Source organism: Strongylocentrotus purpuratus, unplaced genomic scaffold, assembly GCF_000002235.5.
Source record: "Strongylocentrotus purpuratus isolate Spur 01 unplaced genomic scaffold, Spur_5.0 spur5_scaffold_1, whole genome shotgun sequence".
Taxonomy (NCBI): Eukaryota; Metazoa; Echinodermata; class Echinoidea; order Camarodonta; family Strongylocentrotidae; genus Strongylocentrotus; species Strongylocentrotus purpuratus.
In genome coordinates, this window is record NW_022145594.1 from 2,823,912 (window position 1) to 2,837,129 (window position 13,218).

Here is a 13,218-nt window from a genome sequence, read left to right on the forward strand (position 1 = left end):
GTCCCATGCATTACCAGTCGGCCAAATTCATGTACTTCGTTTCCATTTCTTTTACTGGAACCCACCCCCCCCCCCTCCTTTTCTCTCTCTCTCTCTCTCTCTCTCTCTCTCTCTCTCTCTCTCTTTCTGTTTTAATCTCCCTTTTTATTATCTCTGGTGATAGTGGTGTATCTGCAACAGCATTATTGAATCCTTTCATGCAGAAATTGATAGTGTATTAAGCCTTATCAATAGTAGAATATTCCCTTGGAGTGTCGCTTTCAGCGGACTGTATGTTGTTCACCCGACTTAATTTGCCTAAAGTCGTCGATCTTGACATAATGATGGCAAATAACTGAATATTAAAGGAAAATCCAACCTTATTAGACAAATTATCTAAACATGCTTAAAGATAGCAGAGAAAAATCAGAGAAGCAGTTTGACAGAAATCGGACATAAAATAAGAATGTTATGAATTGTTGAAAGTTGTAATCGCTGTAAACGTATGGGCAATGATATTGGATTGGTTATATTATCAATGTGGCGTATAGTCACAATCCATTGACCAAATTGCAAATTCGAGATTCGCAAAGATTTAGTGAATGATCTCAAACAACAAACATTCGAAATTGTATTAGTTGTTTGTCCGATTTATTCCAAACTTTCGCCCTTCTGTTTCTCATTTGTTCTTTTTGCTTTGTTTTGCCTTCATACAAATGAAATTATACAATGGCTGAATTTGCCCTTTATTTCTGCTGGATATAGTTCTAGTCCATATGCACCGCCGCCCCCTCCTCCCACCCCTTCCTGAAGTTTGTGTCTACGCCCCTATTAACGCTGTATGTTATGATATCATTAAACGGAAACTTTATAGGAAGGAAGTGACTATGGCAAAGCTCAATCATACGGCCAAGTCAAATGAAGTCCTTGTTTCTTGTCCGCATTTTTCTTGGTGAAATAAAAGAAGGAGGGGTTGCATTTTATTTGCGGTTTGAAATTTGGCTTTTCAGCGAACTTTCAACCACACAGGTAAATCGTAGTCTGGTTCTGATATTATCCACAATTTTTCTTACAGTTAACATTTAACCAATATTTTATTCCTCCATATTTGTATTATTTTGTATTCTTTGAGAGTAGTCATACTATCAAGCTTTGCTTACTTTGTCAACCCTCCTGTTTGATTAGGTACAGCCAGCCTTACTTTATTCTACATATATTCTTTTGTCATGTGTAAATTTGCATTGTTGTTTGTTATATATTTGTAAAATGTAAAAATGCAAAAGAAAAAGAAAATCAAACAGAAATAAATAAATCAAATCAAATCAAATTAAATGTAGAAGACAAAAAAAAATTATTAATTCCGGGGACGACCCCTGTAATATTCCAAGGAGAGGGTCCCCTGTCCCCTCGGAATTGCTGAACCTGCAATAGGTCCTATTAGGAGTTTACATTGCACAGGACTTGCCAAATAGAAAAAGAATCCATTTTAAGATATCGTAAAGCTCAAACTACTAATATGGGAGGGGGCAAAGCGACCGAGCGAGAAAATTGTCATTGTTATCATCGGTGCAAGTTTGCATTTGTAGAGCACTTCAGAACCTAAATAGTATGTCGTAGCCTTTCCTCATTATGTGCTATACATGTATATTTTATATCCGATAAGTATCAGATTAATATCACCATTTTATTGTTTTACCAGTAACTTGAGGAAATGCACTAGACTGACTTCAAATGTCACCACAACTTCCGTCTTTTTTCGCCAAATCATCTTAGAAAATAGGAAGGGCTTGGGGCAAGTATGTTGTTACATGGTTCAAGTTATTCAACGGCTAGATGTACACTTCAAAGCCAGAGCCTAACGGATATTTTACCAAACATAGAATTATACTCCATTGCACTACACGTGCAACACTATTTGATCCTTTATCTATCAAAATAATAAGACAATTGGTTACATAGTTTAGATGAGAGAAAATAGTGCTTAGGTAGTGACTTCAATACTAAATGTACAATAAATGATAATTTGAAAGTTCGACTATACAGACCATTAATGATAAAGCTTGGTAAGAACTTATCTGATCGATTCCTTAATTCTCCCAACTATATTATTACAATTTAATTACATTTTAGTTGAATGTAAATCGTCACAAAGCAATGAATTGGCTCTTTATACCATTCCAGACATTTAAGTGTTGACAGATTTTGTAAAGCCCGTCTTTATATGTATTTTTTTTCATTAAAAAACGATTGGGAAAATTCAAAAATGGTTGGGAGAATATACTGTTAGAGGGTGTCGCACAGTGACACCTTCAAAGAAAACCATAAATATCTTTGAGGTCTGAGAATTTTTTCGGGATTTTTTTGCATGTTAGAGGGTTAGTACAGTAGAAGGAATATAATAAGTAATATTTCATACAAAAATTACGTAATTTTTTTTTTCATCAACGTTAGATAATGTTATCGAGTCACTTTAAGATTTTTTTGTTGCATTCTATTTAATTTGTTGTCCAGCGACCCGGAAGCTTCGAAATAACATTAATAACAAAATCATCAGAAGAAGCAGAAGCGGCACCAACAATAACAAACAAATAGAACACGCCTTCAGGTACGGAACACCGCAAGAAAACTAGCATCAACAACAAAGTGAATCATGCACATCTGGGAAGGAAGGTTTAACCTTTCAACAGCGATGGTAAAAACATTATACAAACTAACTAATCATGACATTAACTTATAACTACCCTATACTTTATGAACGGGGTTGCCTATCAAAGAACCATTGTGTGAGTTGTCTAGACTGTCCCCCTCCTCCTCTCTCTCTCTCTCTCTCTTTTTCTCTCTCTCTCTCTTTCTCTCTCTCTCTCTCTCTAACGCTCTCTCACCTTCTCTCTCTCCTCCCCTCATTTTCTCTCTTTTTTGCCACATCTATCTATATCACCCTTTCTTTCTCTTATAATTATATTTCTCCCTACTCCCCCTCCCACCATGGGTGTCGATCTGTAACTGATACCTATTCATCAGGAGGGGGGGGGGGATGATCTAGTCATTCATCCCCCCTGATGAATAGGTATTACGTAAGGATCGACCCCCATGCCTCCCACCCTCTCTTTCTCTCTCTCTCTCTCTCTCTCTCTCTCTCCATATATCTCTCCCTGATCCTCTCCCCCCTCTCTCTCCAACTTCCCGCGCACACTCTCCCTTTCACTCTCTTTATCCCTCTATTTCTCCAGTCCCCGTAGACAGCACTTAGGCCTTAACAAAATGTTGTATTGCACTTTGCGACCGACCCCAAAATGTTGAAATCTACAGTCGGCTTTTTAAAACTTCTTATTGTTTTCAACCGTTTTTTAGGAAAAAATATGTTTTACAGCGTTCAAAACTGAAAAATATCAGCCCAAAGAGAGAGTAGAAAGGGGGGGGGGGGGGGAGGAGAAGAAAAAAAGATTTCCGACCAACCGACCCATGTTTTGGCACCTATACAGGGCAATACATCATTCTTTTTTTAGGCCTTATCATGATAATCCGAATAGTTATAACGTAAAGTTAATTTATGTAGATCTATCTCTATCTCTCTCTGTCTTTCTCATCCTATAATGATAATAATGCTAATAATAACAATAATGACAACAACTAACTCCTATTCCACACCAAATTCCTACTCCTATATAATAATAAGGCTGTATTTTGCCTTATTCATTTTTGCGATGTGTCAGCCCAGAGTATTCAGCTTTAAGTTTCAAAGAACAAGAATATGAAAAGAGTCGTCTTGCATGTTCCCCACACCGGGAATCGAACCCGGGCCGCGGCGGTGAGAGCGCCAAATCCTAACCACTAGCCCACATGGAATAACAACAGAGGGATCGAGATGACTTGATCGTAGAGGGCGATGTAATAACTCGCGAGTACGTACAGCATGGACCACAGAGCTGCAGATACATACTGTTTCTAACGTCTGTCAAGGGACACATGCTTCCAGCTACGTAAAGACAGGGGCAGCATGATTTCTGCTCTCCCATGGAGTAAAGCTTTATCAGCATGTACAGTAAGTTTAAGTTCTATAAAATGCAAACTTGCAAGTCAGGATGGTGCCAATTTAGAATCGACAGAACTCGGTAACTTGGCATGATATTATTTTATAATTAAACGAAAAATATATATATATTTTTTTTTTTAACAAGTCAGAACGGTGCCAATTTTAACTGACATGATGCTATTTTTAACAAAAACATAATCATATTTTTGTTTAAAAAAACTATAAAAAACAAGAAAAAAGATGATTTTTTTTTTAATTGTTAGTAATAATAGTAAAATTGACTGCATGGTTGCCATAAAACACTAATCAACAACAACAACATGTATCCATGAGGTACCAAAAGGGAGGGGTGTGGGGTGTGGGAGACATGTTTTTGCCATGCGTTTTCCTGTTCAAACATTTCAGCATTGGTGTATGTGATGTGGGAGGTTTCATTGACATTTTTTTTTCATTGTCTTATGCTACGATAGACAGATATTGTTCATTTATTTATTTATTTTTGAAAGATAATCTTTGCTGATTTGCAAGCGCGTAGCCAGGATTTGATTTTAGGGGGGCGGTAGTGAGCATGCGAATCACTTAAGCGCGCTCCCTAGGGGGGTGGGTGCAGGGAGGGGGGAGTTTCCCCCCTCCCGCGCGAAGCGCGGAAGCTTTGAAAGAAGACGATTCGTTGTACCTTTCTCAAATCATAATCCTTGTCTGAATTCAGTCCGCCCCTCCTGCGCGAAGCGCGGAAGCTTTGACGTATTATTAGACAAAGAAAACGATTCGATGTACCATTCTCGACTCTTAATCCTTATCTGAATTCAGTTTCCTCCTCTCCCGCGCAAAGCGCGGAGACTATGAAGTTTCATTATATTATAAGAGAAAGCTAGACGACTCAAAGTACTGTTCTCGACTCTTAATCCTTGTCTGAATTCCCCCCCCCCCCTCTCGCGCTAAACTTTGGCATTTCATTAAATTATTAGAGAAGAAGACGATTGGTTGTGCATTTCTCGACTCTTAATCCTTGTCTGAATTCAGTCCCCTCCCCCTCCTCCTGCGCGAAGCTGTGACGTATTATTAGACAAAGAAGACGATTCGGGTTGTACCTTTCCCGACTCTTAATCCATATCTGAATTCAGTTTTCCCCTTTCCGCGCAAAGCGCGGAAGCTTTGACGTTTCATTAAATTATTAGAGAAAGAAGACGATTCGTTGTACCGTTCTCGACTCCTTTTCCCTTTTTCTTCCTACGTCCTCTTACTTTTTTCTTCTCTTTCTCTCTCTTTTTTTTTTTTTGGCCGGCGTTTTTGGGGGGCGACCGCCCCCCCCGCCCCCCCCCCCCCCTGGCTACGCGCCTGCTGATTTGTATTCATCCATGCTGTGATCTATCTGTGTGCTACAAAGCTGAATTGAATGTATGGGTTGTATGGAATAACAATATATTTGTAATTTTCACAATCTTATTGTCCTGTCTAATTTGTATATTGTGTACTAAATAAAAGATGAGAGATATCGAATGGTGAAGTAAAAAAAAATGAATGAGAGAGGAGGTAAGGGAAATAACTGTTTTACAGCAATTGAGAATAATTGAATAGGCTAAATTTAATTCACCTTATAATCCTTTCATTTCACATCTCTTTTTCTCTCCATCTCTGTATTTCTCTCTCTATCTCTCTCTCTAGTTTTTCCTCTCTCTTTCTTTCTTCTCCCTCTCTATCCCTTTCTCTATCTCTCTCTCTCTTTCTATCTGTATCTCTCCATCTCCGAGTCTCTCTTTATTTATGAACAGGGATAACCCCTTGATTTTGCTTCTTCTATCTTGTTATTGATTACTCAATTATTCTTTCAACTCTCACATCATTTTTTGATATGACTGGAATGGAAATCACATAAAATAACAAGAAATAAATACTACATCGACCCCAAAAAATAGAATAACAAGCATAAACAAACAAGTAATGTGAGAGAGAGATCGAGAGACCAAGAGAAATACAAAAAATAATGGAAGTCACTGTGGTAAAATCTACCAAAGAAAATCAGAAATTCATGAGGGGTTAATTCAACAAAATATATATCTCTTTCATGTTCACACCTATTTCGTATCTCATTTTCTTTCATCTCTCATTCTTTTATCCATACTTTACTGCTCGTATTTTCCAAATAATCACAAGTAAGATAAATTATATTTCATTCGATTTTCAGATTTATTCAAACTTCGCAAACGTATAAATTTTAGTCTTATCAAGCTTAAATTTATCAATATAAAATATATTATAGAGGTACATATAGATTAAATTAAATAGATCAAAAATATCCCCTAACTAGACGTAATGAACGTTATATAAGATGAATATATGCTCGTATGTACATGCATACAGTTGTATTTTACATATTAAACTAGATGGAATTTTGACTGCGCGCAGTCGAAAATGATGCCTCCGCCATAGAGCAATTTAAACAAGTTTGGAGTTTAAATCTCCAGTGGTTCTTGAGATATCATGATAACAATCTCAATGTATGGAATTTCATAAGTTGACCTCTGTGACCCTTGACCTTTGACCTACGTGCTCCAAAATCTAATCAGATTGTCTTCCTATGGTGATACACACTATCATTAAGTTTGAAGTTTAAATCTCCAGTGGTTCTTGAGATATTATGATAACAATCTCAATGTATGGAATTTCATAAGTTGACCTCTGTGACCCTTGACCTTTGACCTACGTGCTCCAAAATCTACTCAGATCGTCTTCCTATGGTGATACATACTATCCTTAAGTTTGAAGTTTTTACATCTCCAGTGGTTCTTGAGATATCATGATAACAATCTCAATGTATGGAATTTCATAAGTTGACCTCTATGACCCTTGACCTTTGACCTACGTGCTCCAAAATGTAATCAGATTGTTTTCCTATAGTGATACACACTATCACAAAGTTTGAAGTTTAAATCTCCAGTGGTTCTTGAGATATCATGATAACAATCTCAATGTATGGAATTTCATAAGTTGACCTCTGTGACCCTTGACCTTTGACATACGTGCTCCAAAATCTAATCAGATCGTCTTCCTATGGTGATACATACTATCCTTAAGTTTGAAGTTTAAATCTCAAATGGTTCTTGAGATATCGCGCTAACAAACTCAATACAAGGAATTTCATAAGTTGACCTCTGTGACCTGTGACCTTTGACCTACGTACTCCAAAATCTAATCAGATCGTCTTCCTATGGTGATAAATACTATTCCCGAGTCTTAAGTTTAAATCTTAAATGGTTCTTGAGATATTGTGATAACGGTCAAACGGGACGGACGGACGGACGGACGGACGGACGGACGTACGGACGGACGGACGTACGGACGGACAACCCGAAAACATGATGCCTCCGGCACCACCTTCGGTGGCGGAGGCATAAAAAGGATATGCTTTTCATCAGCTTCCCTCACTTCAGAATTAGCATAGGCACCTGCATATATGAACCCCAAAATCCAGCATTTCCCGAGTGATGTTAAATTTTACTGAGGCCATAGGCTGAGATTGATATATAACGGCACGAGGGGAATTCTGAATTTGGAGATGAATAGATGATTACCCTGAACAATGTAATGCATGTAATATTTGTTATATGAAATTGTGGGTATTTGCAAACCTTTGGAGTCATGCCCTCTTGATTACTTTCAGGTTGCCTTTGCATCAGATGCGCAGTTAAGACAATGCAAACAATAGGGACTTTTAGATTGAGTGGACGAGAACACGACGAACGCCGACTGATCATGCGTGTCAACGTACTCAACTGCCCATGTTGACTACAATTAGAAATCTTTTAGATTGCACTCGGCGATATACATGCATGCACGAAGTAACACTATGAATATGACGGACAAAGAAAGAGGACAAAATACACAGTTCCTCATTCTACCCTCAACAATAGGCTAGTTTCGTAATGTAACCAAACTTTGTGAAGTGCCTCAATACAAATTATTTCATTCACCTGATAGGAATAATAGTATTTCAATAGTCAGAATGCAACTGCATATATTAAGTGTTGCTAGGTAGGTCAAGCCTAGTGTTTGTCCAACCTGGCAACAGCTAATGTATGCAGATTCTGTCCATTGAAATACTATTATTCTTATCAGGTGAATAAAATAATTTGAATTGAGGCACTTTAAATAGACTTATGAATCAAATTTGGTTACATTACGAAAATGGTCAACTGCTGTGGTAGAACGTCCCTTCACAATATGTAAAAATGTGTAGAACAGGTGAGTATGCATGACCTGTTCTACACATTTTGTACATAATAGCAGGGAAGGGATGTTCCTTTGTCTACCTGAGGAACTGTAAATTTTATGCGCACGCGGCATATACTAGTTACCGTACTAGATTTAGGAAAATCAAGGTTGACGCATTCTCGATCGCCAACTGAGACGACGTGACGCATGCGCAGTGCCTTAAAATGACGTCACACATTGCAGTCAAAGCTGTCGACGTGCAAACCTAAAAGTCCCTATTGGGTACGCATAGAGAACTAGAAGAGATATGTACAGTCTAATTCTCTTTTGCACGCATTATAACATGCAAAATAAGGTTGTTATATTGCACGGTCGTGGAAATGTAACAAAATGTTGAGTGTCACGTGACACCATTTCAGCTTATAGGATACTCACTTTTCTTCCTCCACTTACGTTCCGTCAGAAAGTTAATTTATATTCTATATCTACCTTAATACAAACTAAATGACAAGTTTGAAAAAGGATATTGGTGAACAGATTGGTACGGAGCAGTACTGGCTCTTGAGAATAATTGAGTGTCACGTGACACCGTTTCAGCTTATAGGATACTCAGTAGTTCAAGACCTGCTACATCATTTAGCATGACATAATTCAGAATAAATTTCAGTAGTTCAAGACCTGCTTAGTACATCATTTAGCATGACATAATTCAGAATAAACTCACAGATCTGAGCTATTCGCATTGTCTATTATGAAAATCAGATTGGATTATAAAAATGACATCACTTAATCAGAAGCGGATGGTGATCAAAAGGCAAGGTAACAGAGTAATGCTTACGTTTGTATCTTATACGCCATTCAGGAATGCAAACTTATTCAAATATAAAACTTATTTACAAAAGCAAGTGTGGCAAACATATACAAATTCAGAATATACATGTATCACACCATCGCATAATCATAATGGAATAATGCGAAGAAAAGGTTGGAATATGTATCATCAACATTATTGAAATCCAGTACTGAATACAATTAGAATAAACATGTATGGTACAATTTTAGTAGCATATTTACATCATGTACACTGGAATGATGTAGAGAAAATCCAGGAAAGTATTTCCTCAACTGAATTTATTGTAAAGTACTGGTGAATGTAGTTAAACATATACAAACATTACTCCATTTCAAATTAAGTATTACACTGATAACTCAGGCATGTTACATTGACAAAAGAGACAAGTATCTTAATATTATGACAGCCTATGTACATATACACTGGAATGATATGAAGAAAATCCTGGAAAAATATTTCCTCAAATGGATTTAAAAATCTAGAACTGGATTTATTTCTGAATTTAAAACAACAATCAATGTCAGATAAAATGTTACACTGATAAGTCAGGCCTATGACATTCCACCCTTACCAGACAAAGCTAGTTCTCAAGTATACCAAGTTCTATCAAGTTTGCTGACATGATAACTAGAGCAATATGGCTCTTAACATCTGAGTCATTTCTGGTAATTAATTCCCAAGTTAATTTAGAATCTACTTAATTATATTTTGATTGAACATATGTGCAATGACATTGACAATACAGTGATATCTTGACAAGATAATTTGAAATATTATATACATAACCTCATAACTCACTTTGTGAAAGTTGAGTGTTATTTCATACATTGCATACATATCACCTAAAACGAAATGGTAAAACATCCTTGACAATTAAGGCATTAATCCACATTTGCCACTCTCCACCCAGGTACACATCAGCACCCGATATACCAAAGCGCTACATATTCAGCCGCCTAGGACCATTGTAATAATGTTTGAGCGTTATCTGAGTATAATGGCATGTGTAGTATGTCTTAGAAGCCATTGTTATTATCAATATAACAACTAGTTGCTGTCACCTTCTATTACAAAGGCATAATACATGATCATAGCCGAGTCAAAAATGAATCCTATTTGGAGTACTTTCAAAAACATTTTTCACACAACATGCCCCTTTCTGCATAAAACAGGTACACAATGGGCTCTTGATGCAACTCTGTTTTGGGCTTATTGAGTACACATTCACAAAACGTATCCTAGTTTTGCATCATTTTCTACATAGGCCTTTCACATGTTTTTGAACATTGTGACAACTGATATTATGTTCTCTTTCTCGTAAAATTCTTTCACTAACAGTAGAAGACTGCCTTTTTACAAATATTCAAACATTTGCATATACATTGCCGAAAGTTATCCCCTTTTACCCCAAATTTTTTGCTATCACTCCAGGGGGGGGGGGGAGTTTCATAAAGCTGTGTGTAAAGTTACGAATGACTTTAAGAATGACTTAATATGAAGAGCTAAATGGGATTCTCAAATCCTTGTAATTGCACCAACTAAAGTTGAACTGTACAGATGTAGATTAATATTCTTATTATAACAAACATTTTTAATGCTAAGTATATTTTTTGCCATGATTTAATTGAGGTTATTGGAAATATAGTCACACTTTGTTAAAACATCATGAAAAACTTTGGGCATCCTATCTGGCACTTCATATACAAGTCGTTCGTAAAGTCATGAGTAACAAACAGCTTTATGAAACACCCCCAGGGCTTGAAACCAACAGGCCAGCAGGGACACATGGACACCCAACATCTAGGTCCTAACCCTCAGAATGTGGAAGTATTTTCTTAGGGCTTACATGTATATGCATACAGACTGTAAAAAGTTAAATCTCAATCTCTTTCCATAAAAAGCAGTCGGTGTGGAGCCCTGTATCATACATTGACAAAGTCAAGATGAAGTGTTACCACTGAGACATTGTCTTTCTCTACCGATACCATAGGAATTAGACTTCATACTTAGATTGCTTCTCTGGAATTTCAGGATCACCCTGTGGAGCTCTTGACTGAGTAGAAGGAGCTTGCCTCTTGCAAGGCCTGCTCTGACTGCTGCTGCTACCTTCTCTCTGTGTTAGAGAGAATTGACATAGAGTATCTGATGTACTGCCAATATCCTGATGAGGGTGGTCTGATGGCGGTAATGTCCTTCTTGGAGAGTGTACATCACCCATGGGTTGCTGTTGAGGGTGGTTTAATGATGGTAATGTCCTTCTTGGATAGTGTACATCACCCATGGGTTGCTGTTGAGGGTGGTCTGATAGTGGTAATGTCCTTCTTGGATAGTCTACATCACCCATGGGTTGCTGTTGAGGGTGGTCTGATGATGGTAATGTCCTGCTTGGATAGTCTACATCACCCATGGGATGCTGTTGAGGGTGGTCTGATGGTGGTAATGTCCATCTTTGAGAGTGTACGTCACCCATGGGTTGCTGTTGAGGGTGGTATGATGGTGTTAATGTACTTCTTTGAGAGTGTACATCACCCATGGGTTGCTGTTGAGGGTGGTATGATGGTGTTAATGTACTTCTTGGATAGTGTACATCACCCATGGGTTGCTGTTGAGGGTGGTATGATGGTGTTAATGTACTTTTTTGAGAGTGTACATCACCCATGGGTTGCTGTTGAGGGTGGTCTGATGGTGTTAATGTACTTCTTTGAGAGTGTACATCACCCATGGGTTGCTGTTGAGGGTGGTATGATGGTGTTAATGTACTTCTTGGATAGTGTACATCACCCATGGGTTGCTGTTGAGGGTGGTCTGATGGTGTTAATGTACTTCTTTGAGAGTGTACATCATCCATGGGTTGCTGTTGAGGGTGGTATGATGGTGGTAATGTCCTTCTTGGATAGTGTACATCACCCATGGGTTGCTGTTGAGGGTGGTCTGATAGTGGTAATGTCCTTCTTGGATAGTCTACATCACCCATGGGTTGCTGTTGAGGGTGGTCTGATGATGGTAATGTCCTGCTTGGATAGTCTACATCACCCATGGGATGCTGTTGAGGGTGGTCTGATGGTGGTAATGTCCATCTTTGAGAGTGTACGTCACCCATGGGTTGCTGTTGAGGGTGGTATGATGGTGTTAATGTACTTCTTTGAGAGTGTACATCACCCATGGGTTGCTGTTGTGGGTGGTATGATGGTGTTAATGTACTTCTTGGATAGTGTACATCACCCATGGGTTGCTGTTGAGGGTGGTATGATGGTGTTAATGTACTTTTTTGAGAGTGTACATCACCCATGGGTTGCTGTTGAGGGTGGTCTGATGGTGTTAATGTACTTCTTTGAGAGTGTACATCACCCATGGGTTGCTGTTGAGGGTGGTATGATGGTGTTAATGTACTTCTTGGATAGTGTACATCACACATGGGTTGCTGTTGAGGGTGGTCTGATGGTGTTAATGTACTTCTTTGAGAGTGTACATCATCCATGGGTTGCTGTTGAGGGTGGTATGATGGTGTTAATGTACTTCTTGGATAGTGTACATCACCCATGGGTTGCTGTTGAGGGTGGTCTGATGGTGTTAATGTACTTCTTTGAGAGTGTACATCATCCATGGGTTGCTGTTGAGGGTGGTATGATGGTGGTAATGTCCTTCTTGGATAGTGTACATCACCCATGGGTTGCTGTTGAGGGTGGTCTGATAGTGGTAATGTCCTTCTTGGATAGTCTACATCACCCATGGGTTGCTGTTGAGGGTGGTCTGATGATGGTAATGTCCTGCTTGGATAGTCTACATCACCCATGGGATGCTGTTGAGGGTGGTCTGATGGTGGTAATGTCCATCTTTGAGAGTGTACGTCACCCATGGGTTGCTGTTGAGGGTGGTATGATGGTGTTAATGTACTTCTTTGAGAGTGTACATCACCCATGGGTTGCTGTTGTGGGTGGTATGATGGTGTTAATGTACTTCTTGGATAGTGTACATCACCCATGGGTTGCTGTTGAGGGTGGTATGATGGTGTTAATGTACTTTTTTGAGAGTGTACATCACCCATGGGTTGCTGTTGAGGGTGGTCTGATGGTGTTAATGTACTTCTTTGAGAGTGTACATCACCCATGGGTTGCTGTTGAGGGTGGTATGATGGTGTTAA